The following is a 26,494-nucleotide window of genomic DNA, read 5'->3' on the forward strand; positions in this document are numbered from 1 at the left end:
GGTCACAGTGGCCCTCAAGTAGGTGGGCACGGAGCCAGGAGCTGAAGGGGAAGAAGCCACACTGCCTTCCTCCCTCCTGGGGAAGGTGCGCTGGGTGGGGAGGGAGCCAGGAGGGAGAGGTCAGTGCAGACTCGGGGGCCATGGCGAGTTCAGATTGTGCTTGCTGGTGCTGGGGTTTGTGGTAGGCAGTAATGTGTGTGTGTCTCAGTTTGTTTCGTTTCTATTTAAATACTGTGTTGGAGGATGTAGTGGATGGGAGAATATCCCCCCAAATCACGTCCTTTGCAGATTTAGTTTGTTAGGGGTCTTGAGATGAATATGCTGGGACCAGGGTGGTCCCTAAGTCCTGTGACTGCTGTCCCAGTCAGGAGAGAGGAGGACACAGATAAAAAAAAAAGCCACCAGCAGAGGGTGGTGGGCAGCTCCACACCCAGGACCCAAGTTGCCAATGCACCAGGAGCTGGGAAAGGTGCAATTAGGCCCCCCTTAGTATTACAAAATTTGACTTTAGACTTTGGACCTCGTGGATTATGAACAAATCTTAGTTTGGCTTGGCTTGGCTTGTTTGGTCTGGTCTGGTCTGGTCTGGTTTGGTTTATAGGAATTGAACTTAGGGCCTTCACACTGAGCTACATCCCCAGCCATTTTTAATTTATATTTTATGATAGGTGCTGGGCTCGAACTTTTGATCCTCCTGCCTCAGCCCCCCAGCGTGTCAGGATGTGCCACCATGCCCAGCTAGTTCCCGCTGTTTCAAGCCACCCGGTTTGTGGTCTTTGTCACTGCAGCCCCAGGACAGGGACACAGAGGAGAAGGAGTCCCCCCAAGATGCTGTTTCCCTGTCCAGCAGTTGGAGTAGAGAGGTCCAACAGGTCCACTGGGAGTAAAACTTGCAGCGGGGGTGATGTGGGTCATTGCTTGCTCAGCTATGGGGCCTTTGTGGGGTGAGGAAATCTGGGGGAGGATGACGTCAGAGACAGAAGGTGCCAAGGAGCAGCTGGCCAGCTGTCTCGTTGAGTTGTACCAGCCCCTGCCCAATGGCATGCTGACCTCTTCACGCTGAGATGGCCCGGCAGGGTGGGCAGGGCCTGCCATGGGCACCAAAACAGGGGGACAGAGCCAGGAAGTGAGCCCTGAGGGCCATGGGTGACATTTCCCCTCAGACCCTTGCTGGATGGGGCTCAGCATGCACTTGTGCCATGAGGAAGTCCAGCCTGGTGGTTACTGTTGCTGCTGCCACTAAGCTTCATATTGCTGGGGCTGGGGATCTAGCTCAGCGGCAAAGCGCCTGCCTGGCAAGCGCAAGGTCGTGAGTTCAGTTCCCGGTACTGGAGAAAAACCAAAAAAAAAAAAAGCTTCACATTGCTTATTTCTCAGGTAGTCTACAGCACCACCAGGAAAGACAGAGATGGGCTGTGTGTGCCCACATCATCCTGCCTCTTAAGCTCTCCTGGCCCATTTCTCCCAGAAAGTCTGTCAGCCATGGTCCCAGAAACAAGGTGCCTTGGGGACCTTGGGCTCCAAGCTGTCTGGGGCAGCCGGAAGGTGTGAGCTCCAGGCCTACAGCACATACTCCTGCAGGACCTCCAGCAGGTTCCTGGGCAGGTCCTGCCTTGGTCTCCTTGCCTGTAAAACAGGGATAAGGACAAAACCTCCTGAGGATTGATGTCTCAATGTGAGTGGTGTCTAAGACTCCTGTGGGATATGCATAGCCCAGAAACATAGTCATCCTGGTAGTGCTTTGGAGCCTTAACCGCAGTGATGCTCTCAGAAGGTAGAGACTTGAGAGTGAGTACGGTTAAATGACTTCACAATGGTGGGGTCCTGTGATGAGATTAGTGCCCTTGTAAGATGAGACGAAGAGTAGAATATCCAGAACAAACATTGTTTCTAGGCACTGACATGGCCCTCAGATGTTCTTGTTTAAGCTTCTGGTCTCTTGGTGGCTCTTCTAAAACTCTCCACTCATTGTCCCCAGCCTGTTAAATGAGCTGGTGATGAGTACAGTCCTTGTGCCCAAGTCACACCATTCCAGAAACAGATTTCAAGGCCGATCCTCTGTCAGACAGCTTGTCCTTGAACTGACACTTTCCCGCACATCCTCACCCCTCCTCAATCCTCACCTGTCCTCACAGACACCTTGCAGGAACGTGTCCCAGTGTAGCAGCTCTACAGATGATGGCAGGTCCTTTCACTGGGGCAGCGGGACCAGCCTGAAAGAATGGAAGGAGGAAGGGTCTGTTGACCTTGAGCCAACGACCTTCTCTGTGAGCCTCTCACCTCCTTATGTGGTAGTATGGCTCCCTGTGGCCAACTGAATAATGATCCTTGAGGTGTCCACATCCTGGTCCCTGGAACCCATGAATGTTCTGTTACCTTCCACAGCAGAAGGGACCTTGCAGTTTGATGCCAGTCAGGATCTTGAGATAGAGATGCTCCCCGTAAGCCAGCACAGGCATCCTTAGAAGAGGCGGGGCAGATCTGACACCAGAAAGGAAGGGGAAGAAATTAGGATGACACAACAACAAACCAAGTGACACCTGGAGCTACAGAGCTGGGACTCTGCCCTAGAATTTCCAGAAGAACCCACCCTTTCCATACCTGGATGTAGCCCTTTGGGGTGGTGACAACTGCGGTGAGCTAGAGCAGTGCTGGGGGCCATGTGCAGAGTGGGGCCTCAAACAGAGTCAGGGCTGGGGAGGCAGGACACGCAGGGAGCAGAGCCTTCCTTGACTGCCATGGTGCGCCCTGGCTGGCCTGGTTCTGTCCCCCCAAGTTGGCCACCCTGGATGCACTCTCGGAAATGATGCATTTCACACAGAGCCCTGGACAGCAGGCCTCGGGCGCATTTCCAGGTCCCACCAGGCCAGGTTTGTTTTTGTTACACACGGTGAGACCATGTGGCATAGTGGGCTGAGGGGAAAGGACAGTTGGCATCCAGATGTGGGCTCGTTTAAGCCCGAAGTGTGCACACCACTCTCGAGTCGGTGTTAATTAAACTGGATTACTGTGCTCATAAGCCGCAGCGGCTTGTAATTCTGCTGTAAGCAGCCAATCTTGAGTTTTATGACTTAATTACTGAGCCCAGCCATGCAGTCACCTGCGGGCCAGGCTAGGCCTTAGGGAGAAGCCAGGAGGGGACCTCGCCATTCACTGGAGTCTCAAAAGAACCCCAGCCTCCTGCCTGGAGCTGAGCTAGCTGTAAATGCTACTTAATTCCCAGGGCCTTGGTCCTGATTCAAAGACTTCCCCACAAGGTGGGTTCATTTTTACCTCTGAAATCACCCCTCACACGTTGTCTGGGATGATTCCAGAAGATTGCTCAGAGCACAGAGCTGGGTACTGGGGACCTGGTTCTGGGGCCTGCAGGAAACAGTGTCCACCCTCCGCCCTTGTGTTCTGGTCCTGTCCTCTCTGCACAGATGCTCAGCCTCCTGGATCCCCCCTTCCTCCCAGGCACCAAGTGGTCACCCATTTGGGGCATCCAAGTACTCTAATCATATCCTCTGCTTAGCTCAGCCCCCACCCAGAAATGCCATCTAGACCCCTCCCAGCTGGGGAGCAGCTGGTTCTTGCACCTCTGACAGCCCAGGCCCAATGTGGGCTTACCAGAGGCTGGGTGTTCTGCTCAGTAAACACTTATCAGAAGAGAGAGCAATTGATCAAGGGGCTGTTAGGCAGAATCACATTGAACTGGCAATATTTAAGCATCTGTGACCTACAAAGCAGCAATTCTATGTGCCTCTGCCACATGAGAAGTCACAGGCTTGGTCCAGGGAAGAAGGGGTAACAAGGAAGAGGGCAAGGGGGAGAGGAGCCCAGCCACAGGACTGTCCCCTCCCAGGACACTATTCACTACTTTCATTTACAACTGTGCCCTGTGCTCCACCATCATCTGAGGCCCGGGCAGCGTGTGGGGCACCAGGGAACACAGCTGCCCTCCTTGCCTCACAATCCAGAGATGAAGAGCCAGACAGGAGGATGCCTCCCCTGCCACCTGCAAAGCCCCTATGGGTCAAGATGGCTTAGATCTATGGGTGAGTGGGCGTCCTTCTAGGACCAAACTCCAGAACGGAACCAACTGGCCAGACAGCTCTTACCCAGGGTCACAGGGCACTCACAGTGGCATCAACTCCTCCAAATCCGTGGGACAGAACGCCCATCCCAACAGGCTGTGCAGCAGGGACCTTGTAACAGACAGGCACTAAGGACAAGAGAAGCCCAGGGTGCATCGCAAGCATCTTCCAGTGTTCAGAAAGGTGCCTAGGGTCTCAACTGCACCTGCATTGAGTTTTGCACCACAGCTTGGGGACCCTGAAGGGCAGCTAGCTGTGGGTTTTACCCCTCAGTGCTCCAAGGCTCACCGGGCTGAAACATGGACAGAGATCTTTTTAGGGAGGCCTAGAGCAGAGACCAGGCTGCTCCAGCCAGACCCTCCTTAAAGCACACGGTCATATACCCGCCAAGTCTAGGTCCTTCTTGAGAAATACAGGCAGAAAAAGGGCAGAGCCGGGTTGATCCAGGGCCATGTGAGCGCTTTCCCTGGAGCCTCGCCCTGGCAGGAGGAGTAGGCAGGCAACAGTAGGCAGAGATGCCAGGGTGCTCACTGTCTCCCTCCAGCTCCCACCCAGGGTGAGCCACTCCTCCCCCACCAGCCAAGGACGCTGAGTCCACAGAAGTCTCTGCCACCTGAATACCTCTCCACAGCTTACTGCAGATGCCTGTCTGCTCACAGGTTCTGTGCATGGGCCAGATCAAAGCAGGTTGCTTTTCTTTCCTTCCTTCTACCTTGCCAACCTCTGGGACCCAGCTAAGAGCAGAGGAGCTGCCCCGTCTCTGCCCTCTCCACAGCTTCTCATATAGTGACAGAGCACTCACTCCATTTGTCAAAGTTGCAGGGTAGGGGCAGCAACACTGAATTGTAAAGAAATCAGGTGTTCACTCACCCCCAGATCAGGGAGCTGTGCCAATTCTTGGGGACTTGAGATGAGTTTCATCACCTGTACTCTTACATCAATGGACCAAAGGACAATGCCTGGGATGGAGGGAGGACCTGGGATGCTGCTATAACAAAAGATTCCCACCTGCATCAGCTAAAGCAACCAACACTTGGTCATCCGTTTGGATGTTAGAAATCTAGGTTCAAGGTAGCAGCAAAGCTATGCTCCCTCCAGAGGCCTAGGGGAGGATCTGTCTGTGTTCATTTACCAGCTTTCTGTCCCTATAATGAAACTTTGGAGGCAGTTACCTCATAAAGAGGAAAGGTTTATTTTGGCTCATGGTTCTGGGGGCTCCCGCCCATGACTGTCTGGCCCCATAGCTTTGGGGCTGTGGCCAGGCAGCACGTCATGGTGGGATTGTGTTCACTTCATGATCCAGGAAGCACAAGAGGAAGAGACTGGGGCTTCCACAGTCCCCTTCAAGGGCATACTCCTCATGACCTGAGGGCCCTCCACAAGGCCCAACTCTCAAAGGTTCTGTTGCCTCCCAATATGCCATGCTAGGATCAAGCCTTGAGCACCTGGGCTTTTGGCGGGCACTTACCCTAACCATAATGCCTCTCAAGTCCGCAGCTCCTGGCTGCTGGAGATCCTTGGCTTCAGCTGTGTCACTCAGCCTCAGCCTGTCCTCCCTCCATGTATCTGCGTCCAGGTTCCCCTCTTCTCATAAGGGTACTGGTTGTGTTAGAAGGAGGACCCACCCTAACCTGGCTGACTTGTCTTCACGTTCACCTTGGCTCCATCTACACTGACCTTGCTTCCAAACAAATGAGGTCCCATTCTGAGCTGCCGGGGTGAGGACTTCCTTGCCCTATTTTGAGGAACACAGCTCAGCCCCTCACACTACATAACCCAGGCCTTTTAGAGTTTGGGGTTCCTATACTTTGCTTTTTAAAAAAGCAAAACAGAGAAACAAACGAGATCCAAACTTGCAATCTCTTTAGGAAGAGCTGGACTTTCAGGTGCGCTCACCCTGGATGAACTGGTGACACACGTGGTTCATGCCCTGAGGCGCTCACCGAGGCAGGAACACACGGAAATTTCCCAGTGGCCCTGTTCATAGTAGCAAGAAACTGGAAACAGTGCAAATGTCTATTAACAAGGAAGTTTCGGGATGCTGATATCTGTTCATACCTGGAGTACTATTTAGCAGAGAAACGTGAATGGATGGCATCCTGTGATACTGACAAGTGTATGTTTAGTCCGCATTTCCTAAAGCTCCTACAATCCCTGGACTGGCAGAAATGTCAGTACCTTACGTGTGAGTGGTAGCTGGAGACACAGATGGCTTTGGGATGGGGGTGGTTATAGGAAAGACCAAGGAACGATTAGAAGGTTGGGACTCTCAGACCCATCCCCCAACTTCCAGGGAGGTAGAGAGACCAAGGGTTAAACTGGTCACAATGGCCAGTGACATAAGCAGCCCTGCCTCTGTCATGAGGCCTCCGTAGGAACCAGAATAGCAGGGCTTGGGGTGCTTCCAGACCCCTGAATTGAGGAGGTGCCTCCGGGATGGTGGGCTTGGACAGGGCATGGAGGCTCTGCACCCCTTCCTTGCACTAGGCAACGCTTGCCTTCGTCCATCTGCAGTATTTGTAACATCCTCTGTCACAGATCAGTAAACCTGGGGGTGACAGTTCTGTGAGTGGCTCTAGCAAACCCACTGAACCTGCATAGGGATAGTGGCTTATAGGTAGAGCTCCGGTTTATAGCCAGTGGGTCAGAAGCACAGGTGACAACCTGGGGGGGCAGTCTTGAAGACTGAGCCCTCACCCTATGGCTCTGACCCAGTGCCCAAGCAGAGGGTGTCACAGTTGAGTTAGGGGACCACAAGCTGGTGTCCACTGCAGAATTGCTGGCTTGCTGGTCACAGAAGTCTCAGAGTCACTGTGGAGGGATGCTACGGGAAGAACAGTTTGTCAACCATTGTCCTGTACCTTCAGAAGGCTGAGGCAGGCATATGAATAGGCAATAATGAAGATGCATATGAATAGGCAATAATGCTATGGAGGAAAACAAAACACAGCCTAATGACTTCCGGGGAGACGCTGAAGGCCTTCGAAATGTCACCAGTGCTGTTTGTTCAGTGGGATTCACATGATCATTCACATACCTCACACATCTTCCCACCCTCCCAGGGTAAAGTTCGACTGGAAAGCCTGCTCCTGTCTCAATACACTCATAATTTTATGAAGAAGGGAAGGGTCTTGGAGAGCACAGTACTCTGTGTTCGTGTGCGTGTGCGTTAGGCAGCTTCATGGCACTATAACAAAATCCCTAAGGCAGCTAATTTTATAAAGAGAAAGTGTTCCTTAGCACACAGTTCTAGAGTCCGGAGTTGCAGATCTGATGGGGGAAGGGGGTTCCTCGGCCTCTGCTAGGGTGGTGGATGAAACCATGTTATGCCAAGAGCCTGGGTAGGAACAAGCAGTCACATCTGGAACCAGTCAAGAGAGAGAGGGCAGCCAAACTCAGGGGACCTCTCCCACGCTGCCTTCCAGGGTTGCTGCCCCCAGACCCCACATCTCAAAGGTTCTGGGCACTTCCTGATGGCACAGCCCTGGGGACCGAGACTTTGATTAGCAAACCACACAGGACCCAAGGACCTGGCCCCTGGGCCTCAGCCTGCAGCCGGGCCTGCAGCAGGTGCCTGATCCTCCTGTGTCCAGCTTGGATTTCACATCAGTCAGAGATGCGGCTCCTGGGCGCCTTCGCCCTCTGTGTTCTTGTCTTCCCAGCCCTGACTGTGCTCTGCCTGGAGCCCAGCACCCCGTCCAGCCCTCTGTGGCGCCTGCGTCACACCCGGCCTTCTCCCTGCGCTTTGAGCAGGACGCTCCCCCTCAATGGCATGTGCGGTGTCCACGTCCTCTCCCGTGGGCTGCCTCGTTAGCAGCAGGCAGGTGGATTTGGAAGGAGGCGTTTGGTTCCCTTTTAGCAGCAGCCCAGTTTCACGCTCCTGAGTGTTGCCAGGAGAACTGAAAATTGCCTGCCTTCTCCATTTGCAGTAGAAACGCAGTTTCCTGAGCTTCCCCTGTTCATTCCCGGAAGGCTCACTGTGGGTGCTTGGCTACCTAGAAATTCTCCCTCTGTAGCCTAAAGAATGAAGGAGTTTCAGATGATACCTCCCACAGGATGCCTTCCTGGATTGCCTTGGTCATTGGGTCTCCCCTCCTTTTGCACATTTTTAACCTTTCCCAAATTATGATTTGATTGAGGGTAGAAATAAAGCATAGAAAGATGAACAAAAGCAGCCTGTCCTTTAGATCAGAAGCCCTCTGTCCCTGTAGTCTGTCCTGAGATACAGTCTAGAGGTGAGAGAGTCCCAGAAGGATAGAACACAAGTTATGAGTTGTTTCCAGGACTGCAGTGACCAATGCAGGGAAGACCCAGAACGGACAAGTGGGGAGCATCAGGGGCTCCAGTAGAGCAGAGCTGGGGTGACAGTGCCATCCTGGCAGCTCCCCCAGCCCTGCCTCAGTGTCCCCACCCCTCGGGAGCAGGCCCAGCACCGCCAGGCATCTAGGAACCCATTCTAGCAGCACTGATATGCTGTTGTCAGGGCTGCTTCCAAGGAGCCTTCTCTGCACTGTCCCAGCTCCAGTCCTGGAAGGCGACATCCGTGTCTATGGGAACCACCAAGCGTCTTCCTAAGGAAGCCACACTCCCAAAGCTCCTGCCCCTGTGGGAAGGCAAGTCTTAGGGTTAGAAATATCAGAACCCCAAATTTGCCTTATAATCACCATGGCTGTCAGCTGAATCCTTCTGGATATTCAAAGCAGCAGAACCCCCAGTCTTTGGAAGAGACCACAGTGTGGTGTTGGGGACCTGACTGCAGTACATGGGGGAGCAGCATTCGTCTGTAAAGGCCCATTTGTTTGTCATCATCTGAGAGTTTGAAGTTGAGAAAGGTTTCCATGAGTCCTGGCGTGAGTCCCTGGGTCCCACGGACCTGAGGAAGAGCTATGCAGGAAGCCAGGGGTAGGAGCCCCTGCTCCTGTGTGCACCGTGGCAGAGTGTTTTGTGGGCACTCCTGGAATTCTCCAGACCTGCTCCACCCACTGACTGATCAGCCACTCTAGCAGGCAGATGCATTTGTCTTTAATTAATATAAGATGGAGAAATAACTATTACTTTGCAAATGCAGCCTGCTTAGAAAGCCATAGTCCTTGGAATCAGGAACTGTGGAAAACAAAGAGCCCCTTAGAGCCAGAGCCACCCGCAGCTTCTGTGTTTGCGTCTGAGCAGCTATGAGCCTCCGGCTCTGGAAAGGCCTTGCCCAAGGTCACAGGCATGACTTGGGCCCCTTGAGAGAGCCCCAGTCACAGGCCAGAGGGGCCATAAAGCCAGACTCTAATAAACCAGACAAACTAGTGCTCAAGAGCCAGGCAGCAGGCAGGGCTGGAAGCTGCATGTGCAGCAGCCTCTATGAAGAGGTGAGCTTGGCCATCGTCCAGTCCTCGGATGGAGCCACGTGCACAGACTCTCAGGGGCACAAGGTTCCTTCCAGCCCCACTGGTCCTGTAACTTGTTTTTCTTATCACTATTTTTATAGCACTGAGGATCGAACCGAGGGCCTTGGCACTGATTTATGTCCCCAGCCCTTTTTCAATTTGGACCAGGGTCTCGCTGCGTCACTAAGTTGCCTGGGCTAGGCTCGAACTCACCATCCTCCTGCCTGATCTTCCCAGAGTGCTGGGATGACAGATGTGTGCCGCCATGCCCAGGTTTTTTTTTTTAATTGTGGTAAAGTATAGATACATAAGTTTTACCATTTTAAACCACTTAAAAGGGAACAATTCACCATTTTAGTGAACACACAAGGTTGTGTAGCCATGGACTCTGCCCAGATCCAGAACATGCTCTGCCCCATTAGCAGTGACCCCATTGCCCCTACCAGCCCTAGATTACCAGGTCTTTGCTCTGTCTCTCTGGACTTACCCATTCTGGATGTTTCCATACCCGGAATCACTCAGGAGGGGGCCTTCCATGCCTGGCTTCGTATGCTGGGCATCATGTGTTTGCAGCTCATCTATCATATAGTATATGTTTGTGCTTCATTCCTTTTTATGGCTGAGTAACATTCCCCCTTCTGTGGACCACATTCTATATGTGCTATGGTTTGGGTAACTGTGCCCCAAATATCTCAGTGTTAAGAGCTTGATCCCCAGGCCCAAGGCACTAATGGGGAGGTGCTGTAGATCTTAGGAGGAGGCTCATTAGTGGAGGTCCTGAGGTCACTAGGAGCATGCACTTGAAATGGACTATAGGACTTTGGGCCATCCTCTGTCTCAGTTTTCTGTGTCACACACTCCTACCAGATATGCCCTCACCAGTGGCCCAAAGTGAGAAAGCCATCCAGCCTTGGGCTGGACCCTCTAAGGACTGTGAACCGAATAAACCTTTCTATAAGCAGTTGCCTCAGGTCTTCTGTTACAGTAACATGAAGCTGATTAATGCTAATATCCATGTATATGGATATCACATCTCACAGTAGCTGTACATACTGCATTTTCTGCACTGTTTTCCAGGCAATGGGTGCCAGGTTGTCTCTGCCGCCTGGGGCTCTTGTGGGCAGAGCCGTCATGCAGGCACATTGACAGTGTGCACTCCCCACCTGTCTTCTCATCTTTGGTAGGTATACCAGCAGTGGAGTCACTGGGTCGCATGGTGGCCGATGTGCAACTTGCCGAAGAACCTGCAGATGATTGTATGCCCCACGGCTGACTTTGTCACAGCCAGGCCACTTCTCTTGGAGGCCCTGGTTGAGCAGGTGAAGCAGCCGCAGGGGCCACAGCTCCCATGTGACAGGCGTGCCTGGAGCACCCTCCTCTCCCTTTATTGTGGGAACATCAGCCCTGGGCACAGGTCGGGGGCTTTCATTTGGGCTCTTTGCTGGGTAAATGTCCCTGAGCCTAGGCAGGAAGCTTGGAGAGCGAGAGCCAGCTCCAGACAGTTGTGTGCAAACATAAACCTGGGCTCTGTTCTACTGGGGCAGACAGCACCACGACCCCGGAGAGGCCACCCGGTTCCTCCTGCTGGAACCCCGCTGCTGACCAAGGCTAAGTGGCAAAGAGCTCTCTGAACAGAGACCAATTAGCACTGGTCTGTGTCTCCTTTACCTCCTCATCCTAAGCCATGCAGCAGTTTCCAGAGAATTCTGGAGACTGCATGGCGAGATCTAGCAAGAGCCATGGGGATGAGGTCTGTCTGCATGAGAGACTTGCCTTTGAGGTCAAGCTCTGTCGTGGGCTGCAGACAAATGAGATACACTGGGCTCAGCTCTTGGTGGTGGCAGGCTTCTGCTGTCCGTGCCACACTCCTGTACCCAGCTGGGCCATTTGGGGACCCAAGAGCTTCAGCGACAGAGACCAGAAGGGCAACGTCACTGCCACCAACAGGCCAACTGGGCCAAGAGAAAGAACACAGCGGAGCACCACTGAGTAGCGCTGTTCGGCCCCCTGCTGCCGAGCGGGCTGGGTTCTGCCTACCTCCAGGGCCATTTTGTGGTCCTGTTTGACAGATGACAAACTGAGGCTTGAGAAAAGCTGGGTGCCTTACCCAAAGCCCCAGTGCTCCGAGGTGCGGTCCTGTCCCCAATCAGATGCCATGGTCCCCATCAGGAGCTGAGAGGTTCAGAGAATTGGTCACTGTCCCTAGGTGCACTCAGAGCCTATAGGCCCCACATGGCCATCTAGGCCCCTCTCCCTGTAGCCCAGTCAGTGGCTGACAAAGAAGCTCTTTCCACCAAGAGGTAAGACAAAGGTCCTGACACATGAGGATGGGATTTCCAGCAAGTGTCTGGTGAATTCCCCATTGTTTCCAAGGAAAATATATCAGAAACCAGGCATAGGAGCCTGTGGTCAGGAGAACAGGGCTTACCTTTGCTGTAACCCTGGGCTAGTTATTCAGCCTTTCTGAGAGGTCAAAGTCAAGTGGAGAATTTCTTCCCTGCCCCACAAGAACACAAGGGCAGACTCTGCTCTCTAAAAGAGGTTAAGGTGCTGTCCAGTTAAAAGGTCACCTGATAACAAAGCCTCTTCCAGGCCACCTTAGTGGCTGGGGTCTTTCACCTTTAGCCTCGACTCTGAGTGTCACATAATAGACCGGCCAAGCTAAAATTAGGCTGCTGCTGCTCCCAGGCAAAGCAGAGTTGGCTGGTGTTTGGGGGCAAGATGGTGCCCTGGGGCAGGGAGTCAGGAGTTTCCTTATTTTTCACTGAAGAGGCCAAGGGACCAGGCAGAGAAACCAGACCCACTAGGGTGGGGAGGAGGAGATACTGTGTCCTCTGGTGGTCCCAGGCTTTTTCTGAGAAGTTGCTGGATCAAGGGACACATGCTGGTGGGGGCAGGGGGCTGGGCACAGGAGGGTACCTGGGAAAGAGCTGAGTGACCAGGCCCCATCCATCCTACCAGCATTGGCCAATCAGTCACCTCTGACCTTTGGGGAGGCCCAGTCAGGGTTTAGGCTGGAAATAGTGAGTCCGATCACATCTCCCTGGCCCAGCTTAAGTCCTAGGCAAATCACTGGCACTTGGAGCTTGAGTGCATTGCTCTCAGATGTGAAGGGGGGACATGTCCTGTTGGTGCCTGGAAGGATGAGGATGGTTCCAGGACAGCCACCTTCCCCAAGGCACCATGGTCTCAGACCAGGTGGCCTTCCCAGTCCCAGCTCTGTGGAGAGCCCAGGGAAGGAGTATGTGCCCTGCTGGTCCTGCCTGCCTGGTCTTGGGGCTGCTGGCTAGATGGTAAGGGATGGGAGTCTTGTCTTCCTCCAGGGAAGGGCAGGGCTAAGCACTTTGTGCTCAGGGATGAGGATGTACAGGGAGAGCACTGTGCCCCAGCACTGTGTCTCTGCTCCCTCCCCGCTTCCTGCTGCCTGGACTAGCGCTATGGACCAGTTAGTAGGAGAACCGGGCACAGACAGGATGCTCCACCCTGATGCCCCATCAGGAGGTCCTGGGCTTACAGAGAAGCGGGGTCATAGGCCTGGCTCTCAAGGATGTGGGAGTCCAGGGAAGGATCTATAGGCATCATGGGTTATTGTGGTGCAGGCTCAGATGGGATGTTTGAGAAATGCAGGTCCAAGGAAGGATGCAGCAGCCAGGGTTCTGGAACCTTGAACTCCAAGCCTGACCCCAGGCCTGTAGCCTCAGCATGACTGGAGCCCATTAAAAGGAAGATTTAGACCCACCTAGGACCAGTTGAATCAGGCTCAGAAACGCAACAGATCCCTAGGCCACTTGTCTTCATGTTAAGGTGAATACATGCTGGAGTTTTAACATGTAGGTAAGAATCTCTCAGATGGAAGAGGTGAAGAGCAGGTAGTCCAAGGGGCCAGAACAGCACAGACAAAGGCACTGTGGCTGCTTGGTAGGAGAGCTGAGTCCCCAGGAATGTGAAGAAAGCCCAGGTGAAGTGGGCACCAGTTTCCAAACATGGCATGCACTGATTTTCAGATGGGCCTTTGTAGGTTTGGGGTGGACCAGGATCAGTACCCCATACCTAGGATGCTTCCCAGCAATGGGGTTCTGAGAAGCAGCCCCATCTGCAGCCGTGGGCGGGGGACCTCCTCTAGCTCTCTAATGGGTTTTCTCCCAATGCTCCTGACTGATGATACCTCAAAGCATTTTTTTGTCCCTGTGAGAGAGAACAGTAAGTCACCCCAGAGGGGTTGTTTATTAAATACTGCTCTTTCTCTGGATTCAGTTCTTAATAGGAAAGTGGCTTTGGTGCCAGGCTTACCACTCAACTGCAGTGCAGCCAAGGGCAATCAGCCTTGTCTGGGCCCAACTGCCATCCAATTTCCCCAGTTTCTTTTGCCCCAGATCCGGGAGGAAAACAAAACAATTGGTTGGAAATTTGCATCAGTAACTCAATTTTGCGCCACGAATCCAGGGAGTTGAATTTTGTGTTCCTTGCCTCCGTCCGCCTCTTTGGGGAGAGTCCGTTTGATATGGAACAGTTCCCCATGATTCTAATATATCTGAGCTCTCACTGAGCAGTCATTGGAGTGGAAATTGCTAAAAAAATAAGGTCAGCAGAGGCCAGGGGCCATTAAGAAATCGGCAGGAGCTCGCCGGGCGTGACTCTTTGGTTCCAGAGCGCTAACCGCTGAAGGGCAAGAGAATAAATGTGTTAGGAAAATTCAAGGGTTGAATGTTTGACCTAAAAATGAGGAGTAATAAGGGGCTTCCAGAGGAGGGCCCTTGGCCAGCGGCTATGAGAGGCTGTCGCAGCCCAGAGACGGGCCTCTGGGGTGCAGGGAGCCTGTGTCTTCTGCAGGGCTGCCTACAGCAAGAGCAGCTTCAGGAAGAGCCCCTTGTACGTTAGGGTGGTTTTCATGTACAGGAAGCAGCCCTCTGAGCTGGAGCCCACTTCTCAGGGAGGGGTTTTCAGGGCTCCCCTGGGCAGAGAGGGACACAGACCCTATCCTGGCCCCACCCCAGGCCAAACCTCTACCCAGCTTCCTGGACTCCAGCTGAAGAGCCCAGGGTTGCTGCTGCTTTGTCCAGGTCCACAGTGAGGTTGCTGAGCCCGCCCTGCAGCCCACTGTAGCCCCTACACACACGTGCAGAAGTGTGTGCATACACGCTCACCCCGTGCCCAGCACACTCTGCATGGCTGCAAGGACAGGGACTGGAAGAGCACCCAAGCTGGGGTCACGGCCACCCTCCCAGCACTGGCTCATCCCTCAGCCCCTCCATGCCCAGCTGGTCATCTGTGACATGCAGTGGTGGCAGCATGACCTTCTTCAGGGGCTCCTGTGAGCACCTGGGTCTCAGCCTCCTGTAGCACACGTGCACAAGCCTGTGTTATGCCTGTGTTGGCGTATTTTGGACATGTGTGTGCTGTGGATATGCGTGCACATGTGTGTAGAATGTCCCTATGTCCCACATAACACAAGGGAAGCTCTGTGGCTGCTGCTTCTGGTGTCACCATCCCTACGCGGTGACACGGCCCAAGGGCGCAGGCCTGCCCTGTCCCCTCCCTGAGCTCAGCGTCCCTGTGTGTCCAGTGATGTGACCACAGTGCCCACCCAAGCCACAGAGCACCTGTCCCAACCCGGGCTCTCCCGGACTCACTATCCAAACCACGCAGAGGGCACAGGGGTCCAGAGGGTCCCCAGGAGCTGTGCTCATTGGTGGCATCCAATAGCTGGTGCCAGAAAGGCCAGGTCAAATGCCAGGCCCCCTTCAGGCATCTGATGTCCATCTGCGTGCCGGCTATACCCACTTGACTTCCGGTTTTGCTCACCACTGACACATCCCTGGGTGGGTGGGAAAGCCTCTCAGATGCTTATGAGGGGGAAAGCAAGAGGGAGTCTCCTTCCCTGAGTGGCTGGACCAGTGCTCCGCCCCACCCCTCCGTTGCTCAGAGCAAAAAGACCTGGGAGGCCCCTTCAGCCAGGCAGCTGCTGCCCCTCCCTCCAGGCTTGGGCTCCCACCTTCCTACCCGCACCTTCCCACCTCCTTCACCACCCCTGCCAGCCTGCTGCTCCCGTGTGCCCCGCCTGCAGCTAACATTTCTCTATTCCCCACCCCCAGTTTTATTTTCTCACTGCCGCAGTGCCCTGGGTTAAATATTTGCATAAGTGATTTTGCTGGGTGGCCCAGCCTCCCTGACCCCTCTCTGGATGCCAAGCAGCATCTGGTCAGCGTTAATGTGGCTGCTGCCCTGCATGTCCCCTGGGCAGGGATGGGTCCCTGGGAGCAGAGGTCTCCAGGGACATTCCTTGCCTGCCAGTGAGGCTGTGAAGGGGAAGCAATGGGTTCCCCCCACTGCCCTGTGTCCTCCAAGATTCAGAGCTTAGGGTAGAGGTGGGATTGGCCGGAGAGGGCTGCATGGAGGAGGCACCCTCCCCAGGATCCCAGCCTAGTACCTCACCAGCTGTGTGGCCTTATGCAAGTTACTCAGTTCATTCCTTGCCATGATTATTAGTGGTTTGCTTGCTCAAGATCTGTATTCCTGCTAAGGGTCTTGCAGGCCTCTGAGTTTACAACACTGACAAAAACAGAAATATTTCCTGTACCTAATAAGCTAATTAATTAGCTTGTCACTTAAGGAGACAGAACATAAACAAGTCAAGAAAGCTGTTAGTACACTGTAAGAATACCATGAAGGCATCAGACACGTATATTTGGGGAAGCTGAGTAAATTGGGTGGATGATCCTAAAGGACTTCCTGGAGGAGATGCTTTGGCTGTCCCTAACCTACATATGGCTCGAACAGGGCATGAGCCAGGTGATATCCAGAACCGAGTATCGCAGCCAGGGAGGAGGGGTGTGTGGAGAGGCCTCTCTGCTGTGGCCTCACTTGAATGCCCAGTGAAAGGGTGGTCCAGAAGGTGGTCACTGCCACTATAGCCCAGCTGGACTGGACCTGGGGTCAGGCAAAAAGTGGAGCAGGGTGAGCTGTGGGGCTCCTCTGAGGGTGACATCCGCAGCTCTGTGACCCGAGCTTGGGTGCTCTCTGTTCAGGCCTGGGCTTGTCTGGTGCACGTGGTCCATCTGTGACCATTTCTGCCCCACATCCTGAAGCATCCAGGAGGTGCTGCACTCTAGGGGAACAAGCAGACCCTTGGCTGGGAGGATCTCCTGCCCCTACCTCCTCAGATTTGTTCCTGTCCTTCTGTATCTGTGGCTTCTAGGAGCTGGCTCCACTGGGAAGTGTGCCTTGTGTACCCACTTTCAAGGCTTCATAGGGTTCTACCAGACAACTGGACAGTGCCTCAGGCCCTCCTCCGGAGCCCATGGGGCAGGAGAGTTTCAAAATAAAGACAGACATCATGCACACATTTAATTTAAACCACACAATTCAATATTACAGAATCTGTACTACAAAAATGTACCTTATACTATATAAAACTCTATGCATTTTGTATATGTAGCCCCCAGCATCAAGCACTTTCATTTTTCTGCATCAAAACATCTGAAGAGTGTGTGGGATAAATACAGACAGCAAAGGCCCTGTGGTCTGTTCAGGCCACATTATGCCACCTGAATTTGTGTGTGTGTGTGTGTGTGTGTGACAGGGGAGAGGGAGGAAGAGAAGGAGGGAAGGAGGGAGAGGGAGAGAACATGGGAGAGAGAGAGAAAGAGAAATTCCCTTCCTTCTCAGAGCCCCACTGATGCGAGAAACTTGGGGTGTGGCATTGTGATCTCTGCTGTCATTTATGAGTCCATTCTATGGGTGGACATTTGGTTTCTCCCAATTTTTATGGCTGTGAGCAGATGTGCCTGCAGCACGCAGTACACGTCTCCTGAGGTTACAAGGGATATTAGAACAGTTTTAGATCATGAGAGGCCAGGTGCTCAGCCCTGAAGGCGGGTAGCAAAGAACCTTCTGCAATGGTCACTCCAGTCCCCCGGGAAGCAGGTCTTCTGTCTCTGCTATGCAACCCCACTTGCTATGCCCAGATCTGGTAGTTTTTACCAAGGTATGGGTGTTAAATGCCTTTTCATTGGTATGTTAATGTGCATTTCCTGATTGTAAACAGACTTGAGTATCTTCTTATGTTTCTAGACTGTGATAGAGGCAGAGCCGTGCCTTTCTGTGAAAGGCTCATTTTCATCTTTTGCCCAGTTTTCTGTTGGGTTATCTTATTCCACCTGCTTTCTGTTCCTTATATATTCTGTTTGCTAATCCTTGGCTTGTCTTTTCACTCTTTACAATAAGCAGCTTCTAATTTAATGTAGATGAATTTATTGAGGTTTCCTTCAGGGTTTGTGATGTTTATCCCTCTTTTAAGAAATTCTTTTCTGCTAAGTCATAAAGCCATTTTCCAATCTTATTTTCTAGGAATTTAATGTTTTCCTTTCAGACGTAAGTCTTTAACCCAAGCATTTGGGTATTGTTGTGTGTGTGTGTGTGTGGTGTGAGGTCGGGATCTCATTTGGTTTTTGATCCTAAGGATAATACATTCTTGAGCATCATTGGTGACTAACACACCTTCCAAGATCCACAGTGCCTACCCCGTCATACCTAAGTGTCCATGTGGACACAGATCTGATGCTGGGTCATCCACTGGTCCACTTGTCTATCACAGTGCCATCTGCAGGACACCTGCACAGTTCTTCCTCCCCCATTTACCTTTTTCCTTTTGAGGATTATTTTTCCTCTTCTTAGCTCTGCTCTTCCACATTTTAGAATCAGCGTGTTGTGTTACATCAAAATACAACAGCAACACCAAAAGCCCTGATGGAATTTTTACTAAAATCACACTGACACAGAATAGGCTAATTTGGGGGAGATTAACATCTTCTCCCTATGATCTTCCTATCCAAGAACATGATGTATTTCTTGATTTGTTTCAGTTTTCCTTAACATCTCTCAAGCAGGTCTTATTATTATCTCCACCAAGAGCTTCTGCAGCATTTTTAGATTTATTCCTACATATCTTAATTGTTGTCACTTTGTGGGATATTTTTTAAAATTGCATTTGCTGACTGTTGCTGGAACAGGGAATTGCAGCTGACTTGGGGATATTGACTTTTATTTCATCCAGCCACCTTGCCAAAATCTCTTATTAACTCTCATCTTTTATCTGTTGATTATGTCTTTTATTCCTTTGTCCTTTCTCTCTCTCTGCTAGTAGGACCTGCAATATAATGTTGACTAGAAGTAGTAATAGCAGGTATACTTGTATTCCTCATCTTTAAAATAATGCTCTCCACATTTCTGTTGACTTGATTTTTTGACAGCCAGCTCATTGGGTAAAAGTATCTCATTCTTTCCTTCATGTGCCAAGATCTTTTGGTTTAATTGTGTAGATATTGAATTTCATCAACTGGGTTTTTTTCCTGTCATTTGAGAAGATCGTGTGGCTTTTCTCCTTTGCTAATTAATAACATGAATTGATTTTCTACCAAATCAGTTGTAGGTTCCTAGGATAAACGCAACTTAACGTGATACAATCTTCATACATTGCTAAGTTCCTCCCATTAATACTGTGTTTAGGATTTTTGAATCTTTCTTCACAAATGAGCTCTGCTAGTCGTTTTACTCTCTTATATTATTTTTTTTCTGATTTGGGAATCAAATTTTGCCAGCCTCACAAAACAAGCCAGGGAGTATATTCGCTTTATCTCTGGAAGACATTCCTTGATGAGAATTATTTGTTCCTTCCAGGATGGGTTGACCCTGCTCAGAAAGTTATCTGGGCCTCTTGAGCTTTTTTGTAAAAAGTTTTGCAGCTTCCCTCTCATAGCTACAGCCCTCTTCTGGGTGTTGTCCTTCCCGACTGCCTGTGCTGCCTTCGGACCTGCTATGCGCTCCCCCACCAGTAACTCAAGGGCCCTCTGAGCCCCCACATGCACCTCTTCCTCTGCCCTCTCCTCTGTCCGTGCCCAATCTCAGCCTGGCACATTGCTCCAGGCTCCAGGCACACCTCAGCTGCCTGCAGCCCCCAGCACTGTCCCTCTTGCCCTTCCCGTCCCACCATCGAGAGGTGGACGTAGACTCTTTCTGCTCCTCCCGGGACCATGTTCCCACACGTCTCCCTGCTGGCTCTGAACTCCATGGGTCCCCAACAGCCTAAAGGTCATGCCAGCACCCAAAGGGCAGTTAATGGGCCGTGTGCCCCGCAGGGAAAGTGTGGGCTTTCAGAGCCCGCTCTTGGGCTTAGCTAGTCTGAGTGTACCCCAAAAGCCGTTCTCGGAGGTAACATCTCAGGTGGGGCCCGAAGCGGGAGGGGGCTTTGCCAGATAAAGAAAAATCCCTTGTCATCACTATCACCAACCCCACCAGCAGCCTCTTATGAGGCCTTTCCCTCAAGCCCCAAAGCTGCATTTGGTGGATCAAGAGGCAACTCTTTGGGGGCCCTGCAGGCCTCCTGCACCCTCTGAGGACTTGGCAGCCCTGGGAAGCTGGTGTGGCCATTGCAGGGTGCTGGGCTGTGGGAGGAAGGAAGCAGAGGCCCAGCATGGGCATCCAGCAGAGCCTGACACTACAGCAGAAAAGATGGGAGCTTGTGAGCCTCATGTCCATTCTGTGGCAAAACCTGGCCAGCCCCATCTGGGCCTAGGAGGGGTTCTCACCTGAGTGCCAGGTGTGTATGTATATGTGCTTTCTGGGGGCTCCCAGATTTCCTAAGAGAGAATACAGGATGAGCCTTTATCTCCCAGCCTTTGCCCAGGCTGTATCCTCTGCCCACTCAGGTCTCCATTCTCAGCATGAACAGACATCGCTTCTTCTCAGAAGCGCAGCAGTTGGGGTGAGGGCTCAGCCCCAGACTCTCCAGGCACATCCCAAAGCCAGGCAGAAAGGGACAGTCCTGTGGCTGCTGTGCTACAGGCCACTAACCAGGCGGCTTAAACAGCAGGACATCCCCTCGCTTCATTCTGGAGGCCAGGAGTCCGAAGTGAAGGTGTGGGCAGGAAAATCCTCTGCAGCTCTAGGAGAGGGGCCCACTCCACCTCTCCCTGCTGCTGGTGAAGCCCCAGCATCTGTGGTGCCCTTTGGCTGGCAGCTGTGGTTGTCACTCCGGTGGCCCCTACACCCCCAACACACACACACCCCGTGTCGCCATTGGGCCCATCCTGAGGCAGCCTGACCTTGGCTCAGCTGATTAAATCTGCAAAGATCGTATTTCCAAGTCAGGCCACATTCTGAGGTTCTGGGTGGACACAAATTTGGGGCAGATTCTGTTCAATACAGAACAGGAAACTAGCCACCAAGGGCTCATGTCTCTACACCCTCATGGGACAAGCAGGGCTCCTTGGATTTTGTCCTCCATCTCCACTGTCACATGGGCTGAGTGGACTGGGGTGGAAAGAGCAGCTCATCCTGTAGGTGGGTTCCTCCCAGGGTCCCCAGGAGCCTCATCTCAGATAAGAATTTGTCTTTAGCACAAGCCCCCATTGCACTGTAAACCAAGTTATTAAATCACATGTTGCTGCGGGTGGTGCTGCATCTGACTCAGCTGGCTGCAGGGGGCACCCGGGATGCCGGCATGGGGCTTCCTGGGAAGGCCTAGAGGGCCACTTGCTCCATAGGGCCGGCAGGAGGGACCAGCTGCAGTTCTGCCTGAGCCTTGGCAAAGAGCCAGTATCTGGGCTGTTTGGCCACCGAAGGACTGAGAGAACAAAGGGAGGGGCGTGGGCTGGAGGGCTCCCCCTGACCCAGCTGCTCCCCCGCTGAACTTGTGCTCCACCCTGTGGCACCTCAAGGGTCCCCAGACCCTTCCCCAGGTGTGACAAAGTCCCCCCGCCCTGAGGAGTGGACCTGTACAGGCAGGGTTGTACAGCAGAAACAGGCTGGAGAAGGAGACCCAGGAAAGACCTTGAAGCTCCCTTGTCCACCATCCATTCCAGGTTACTTTAAAATGTTTCCTGAGGTGAAAATTAATCTAAGCTAACTTCCCAGCCCTCTTTATTTTTTGAGACAGCATCTGCTAAGTCCCTAAATTGCCCAGGCTGGGCTGCCATTTACCATCCTCTTGCCTCAGTCTCCCAAAGTGCTGGGATGACAGACGTGTGCCGCTAGGCCTGGTGAAAATTAATTATTTTGAAGTACATAATCCAGCAGCACTCAGTACATTCACACTATTGATCATCCTCCAGCCTTGTCTATTTCCAAGAGATCTCCACCTCCCTGCAGTGAGAGACCAGGCCCGCTGAGCACCGCGCCGCCATGCCTCTTCTGTCTGGCAGCCACCAGCCACTTCCTGTCTGTGGATTTGCCTTTCTGGATGGATTGAAGAAATGGATCCTCACAACCAACGGCCTTTTTTTTTTTTTTTTTTTTTTTTTTGGTTTTTTCTGGTACCAGGAATTGAACTCATGACCTTGTGCATGCTAGGCAAGGTGCTGTGCTGCTGAGTTAAATCCCCAGCCCCTACAATGTCCTTTTCATCAGGCTTATCTCATTAGCTCTGTGTTGTCCCAGTCTAGCCACATGGTCTCTGTTGCTCTTTGTAGCTGCCTCCTCCTCCTCCCCCATATGGAAGGCCCCATTGTGCTTATCTGTTGACCAGCTGGGGGCATTGTGGAAAAGGTAAATAGGCACAATAAAACCTTAAAGGGTTTTTTTTTGAACAAACAGGATTCCCATGAGCTGGGCAGCTGCGCCAGCACATTCTGGAACCCGGCTGCAGGAGCACAAGGGGAAGGTTTTGCCGCATGGACACAAGCGTAGAGCAGAGAGAACACCTGGCTGCAGTGTGTTTACAGCAGCCTTGCTTGGCCTGTCCCATTGGAGAGTCCCTGGCTACCTGATTAAGTTTTCAGACATTTCTTGCTGGTGAGGGGAAATTCTGCTTTCCTTTAACAGAGGCATTAGGAGAAATGGTCCAGGTTACATATTGCTCAAGTTTGCACATCAGCAAGGCCAAGGTCCCTTAGGGCTCTCACTGCTCAGGATTCTTCAGGCCTGGTGTGCACTGTTTCCTGTTGGTGCAGAAAGCTGGCGACCCTAGGTTCGTTTTCCCTGGGATGCCCTTGTTGCAGAGGCAGGCCTGGGACCAGGATGCGGTTGAAGGCGAGGAAACCCAGAGATAGCATCATAGCTGAGTGTACACAGTCGGTCCCACCTGGCCTTGACCTACTGACCCGAGAGCGTTGGATATGACTATGCGCATCCCGCCTGTGGACACAGCCTTGTTGGCCCAGGACGGCCATGGGTGGCCATGCTATGGGCTGGGTATTCGGGGAAATGTCTTCTGGCCTGGCCTCAACTTTGCCTGGTGGCTGTCGGCTGGAGCAGCCACAAGCAGGTCCTCAGGTAAGGGGAGGAAGACTGCCCAGAGCGCCGCCCTGCCCTGCCCGCAGTGTGGCATTTGGAGTCTTTCTGCAAGCCTCTCCCCCCCTATACACATACACACATGGGCTACTGCCCTTGGGTGTTTCCCGACTTGCCTGCCGTGAAGTCCCATGAGGCACGGGGGCAGGTGGGATGGCCACTCCAGCCCAGCTGGGGAAACTGAGGTACAGGTGGTTACACAGCATGATCATTCTCTAGGACTCCTTTGAGCTATGAGCGTTCAAGCTTCCCAAGAGCGGAACAGATCTAAAAAAAAGACATTTCAAGAGTCCAGAACCAAAAATAAAGGCAACCAGATAATTTAAATTACGACTTCATTTCAATATCCGAGCTTTACTCACTGAAATTGCATGTTCCTTTAAAGAGGCAGAGCAGGTCCTGTGTTTCTGTGTTCATGGACGCACAGGGAAGGTCAGGAATGATGCGCCTCAGGCAGATGTCTGCAGTGTCCCAGGGAAAAGAATGCGATCCAGGTATGTTCTGGGACAAAGGTGCATAAACTCTGCCCTCTGCAGCAGGTGAGGCCCCCTTGTCTCATCTGTTCCGGGCAGTAGCCACTAGCAGCCCTCTGCAGAGATCTTTCTAAGATACAAAATTTCTTGTGCTCCAACTTTAAAAATTTCCCCCAGAGGCTCCTTGAGAATGAATTCCCATGCCCACCCTCCTGGTCCTGCTGGCTCTCTTGCCTCAAGGATTCTACTCTGCTTGGCTGACTCGGCTCAGCCTGACCCTCCCAATTAGCATAGCTGCCACCAAGTCACACCCACCCAGGACAGGCACCTGTGCAGCTCCAACAGACTTCACCGCACTGTGGCCACTGGCTCAGCTGTCTCCAGGTTGGGAGCTCTGTGGGTAGGGCTGAATCTGTCTTATTTCCGGCTGTCTCCTTGGAGAGGTGCTTGATAAATAGTTCGGATACAAAAGACATGCAGGAGTGTGTGGATAGAGGGAGGGAGGGAAGGATGGAGGAAAGGAAGGGTGGGTGGCTAGTTGGAGGGATAGATGAATGAGTGGGTGGGTAGATGGTGGGTAAATAGATGACTGGGTGGATGGATGAGTAGAGGGAGGGAGGGAAGGAGGGAGAGACGGGTGGATGGGTGGATGGGTGGGTGAAGTGGGTGGAGTGGGTGGATGTATGGATGGATGAGTGGATCGCTAGATGGATGAATGGATGAGGGTGGATAGATTTAGGAATGGATGGGTAGGTGGGTGGGTGAAGGGAAGAGAATGGATGATTGGATGAAAGCAAGCATGTCCTTAGAAACGAAGAACAAGGACAAGTTCTGTACAGTGTTTAAAATGACAAGTGGAGTTGAGCATTGTAAAGGCAAGATGAAAAGGTTTAGGATTGAATCATTTCAGGGGGCTGTAGGGTGCCTACCACTGTCCTGGGGTAATTAGGGCAGGTAGACTGTGGTCTAAGTGTGAAAGCCCCATAGAGCAGGTATGGGGCCAGGCTATGGATGAAAATCTCACTCTCGTGGCAAGACTTCCAGAGTCAGCAAGACCCCAGAAACCAAAGAATCAAAATTACAAACTATAAGCTAGGCATGGTGGTGCACACCTATAATAAAATAAGCAGCATGTGGTGCAAACACCTGTGAGCCTATCTACTCAGGAGGCTGAGGCAGGAGGATTCCAAGTTCAAGGCCAAGTTCAGCCTGGGCAATTTAGTGAGACTCTGTCAAAGTCAGATTTAGAAAGGAGTTGGGGATACAGCTCAGGACTTTGAAGTTCAGTCTCCAGTACTCCAATCAATCAGTCAAACAAACAAACAACCCAGTAGAAAGAAAATAACAGACACAATAACAGAACCACCATCAGGGAACAGAATGCACTTAATGCTGCCCTGGCCCCAGCAGCTGGATATGGTGTTTGAGGTGGCCACACCTATCCAGGAAGGATTTCTTGTGCTTTCCTTGAGGTAGGCACTGGGCTGAGTGCAGAGGATGAGTCAGTAGCCCAGGTGGAACTGGTGCTGCAGCAGACAGACCTGAACCACAGACAGTGCTCAGAACCGGTACGCAGGCGGTGGGACTGCTGGCCAGCCTGAATGCAGGGGGAGAGTCAGCCAGGGAAGGGGATGTGGAGTCTCAGGCAGTGCTCAGGCAGCCTCAGTGTGAAGATGACGGAGGGGAGGACCGAAGCTGAGGGGTTCAGAGAGGAGTATTCAGGAACTAGTGTGGCCATACCTGAGGGTGGAGGAAAGCAGGCAGGGCATGAGGCTAAACTCAGGGAGCCGGGGAGTGGCAGATAAGAAGCCCGTCCAGGCCAGGCCACCTGGTGCACACCACAGTGAGGTGTCGGCCTTTCTTCCGTGTAGGGTGTACAGCATTACAGGTTTGTGCCGTGGTGGGTGAGGGGAGCTTCTTACATTATAAAGGAGCTGCGGCCTCTGGCTTGGACTGCTCAGACTGCAGCTTCAGTGGGCCAGGGACAGTGTTGGGGACCGGCTAGCAGGTTCCTGTGAATCCATATGGTGCAGGCCATAGGGCGGATGGTTCCACATCTGTTCTGTAGAGGGGTGACACAAGCCAAGCTGAGCCAGCCCACAGATGGCTGGGGGAAGGGCATAAGCAAGGAGGATGTCAAGGGATTGCGTATCTTTATCCTGAGCAACTCAAGACAGAGGAGACTCAGCGCCGGTGACCTTGGGCCGAGGCCACCAGAGCACCCGTGGGTTCCTAGCACCACTCTCTTGGCAGCCCAGGAGTCAGACAACCTGGGTAGAAATGCATTTGAGTGGCACTGCCAGTGTGCATGGTCGGTATAGGGCAGCCTGGGAGGTCCAGCCTGGCAGGTGGTGACATCACACATTGGCCCTCATTCCATGCCTGAGTCTCCGGGCTCCTTCCCACCTGGCAGCCTCATCCGCCAGCTGGCTTCCTGCCCTAGGCCCTCCTAGAAGGCTCCTCCTGGCCCTATGTCACCTAGGCACTGCCTTGGTCTATGTTGTGCTGCTATCACCAAGCACCTGAAACTGGGTAATTCACAAAGAACCAAAACTTATCTCTTCCATTCCAAAGAGTGAGCCCAAGGTCAGGTGGTCTGCACCTGGGGATGGCTTCATGCTGCAACATCCCACATCCCCTGAAGGGCAGGGGCCAGAGAGCCTATATCAGAGAGGGCAGAAGCGGGCCGGGCCCGCTTTACCCATAGAGCAGCTCTTGCAATGGGAGCGTGAAGCACTCAGGTGTTCTGGTCACCTCTCCTGAGCTCCACCTCCCAGCCCTGCTGCCTGGGGAGCAAAGTTCCCAACACACAGGCTTTAGGGGACATTCGGTTCTTAGCAGGGAAACTCTGCTGGACTATCTGGAGCTCATGAGGGTAGATACCCAGTGCCACAGAGCCACCCTGTCCCTAGCAGGCAGAGGCTCCTCTTCTCTGGCTTCTTTCACCTCCCCAGGGCCAGGTACAACACAGAGTCTCTGCACACAGCCCTCCTGTGCCCTACTCCCCTGGCTGCGAGTCCCAACACTCCTGGGGCTGCTGTGTCTGCTGAGCTCAGCTCTCCCTGGCCAGCCATGAGCCTGCAGAATGGCAACTCCCACGCACCACTTTGTAACTGGTTCCAGGGCTTCCAGGGCGTCATCTGAGTCTCCTACCTTGCAGATATAGACTGCTTGCCCTCCCCGGCCCAGGCCCACTGGCTCAGGTTGCTTATATTTTCTGAAGCCCCCCATGGTTCTGAGATCTGCTGGGTGAACAGGGCACATGCAGATGGCACCAGTGACATAA

The 26,494-nt window shown here is 52.7% G+C and overlaps 1 protein-coding gene and 1 long non-coding RNA gene across 7 annotated transcripts in view; one reads left to right on the top strand and one right to left on the bottom strand.

Annotated features, from left to right (window-relative positions):
* Shank2 (SH3 and multiple ankyrin repeat domains 2) overlaps positions 1 to 26,494 on the top strand; it is a 522,268-nt gene that overhangs the window by 400,736 nt on the left and 95,038 nt on the right. The gene's annotated exons all lie outside the window — the stretch shown is intronic.
* LOC102017885 lies at positions 1,885 to 6,354 on the bottom strand. 4 transcript variants are annotated; one of them, XR_001233961.1, is made up of 5 exons: positions 4,947 to 5,197; positions 4,101 to 4,204; positions 2,377 to 2,481; positions 2,124 to 2,213; positions 1,885 to 1,979 (listed from the first exon to the last, which is right to left on the bottom strand). It is a non-coding gene; the product is annotated as an uncharacterized LOC102017885 (long non-coding RNA). The 4 variants fall into 4 exon arrangements; XR_001233964.1 differs by lacking the exons at positions 4,101 to 4,204; positions 4,947 to 5,197 and adding an exon at positions 6,255 to 6,354; XR_001233963.1 differs by lacking the exons at positions 4,101 to 4,204; positions 4,947 to 5,197 and adding an exon at positions 6,135 to 6,354.

This window comes from Chinchilla lanigera, unplaced genomic scaffold (assembly GCF_000276665.1).
Source record: "Chinchilla lanigera isolate Chin_1 unplaced genomic scaffold, ChiLan1.0 scaffold00021, whole genome shotgun sequence".
Classification (NCBI taxonomy): Eukaryota; Metazoa; Chordata; class Mammalia; order Rodentia; family Chinchillidae; genus Chinchilla; species Chinchilla lanigera.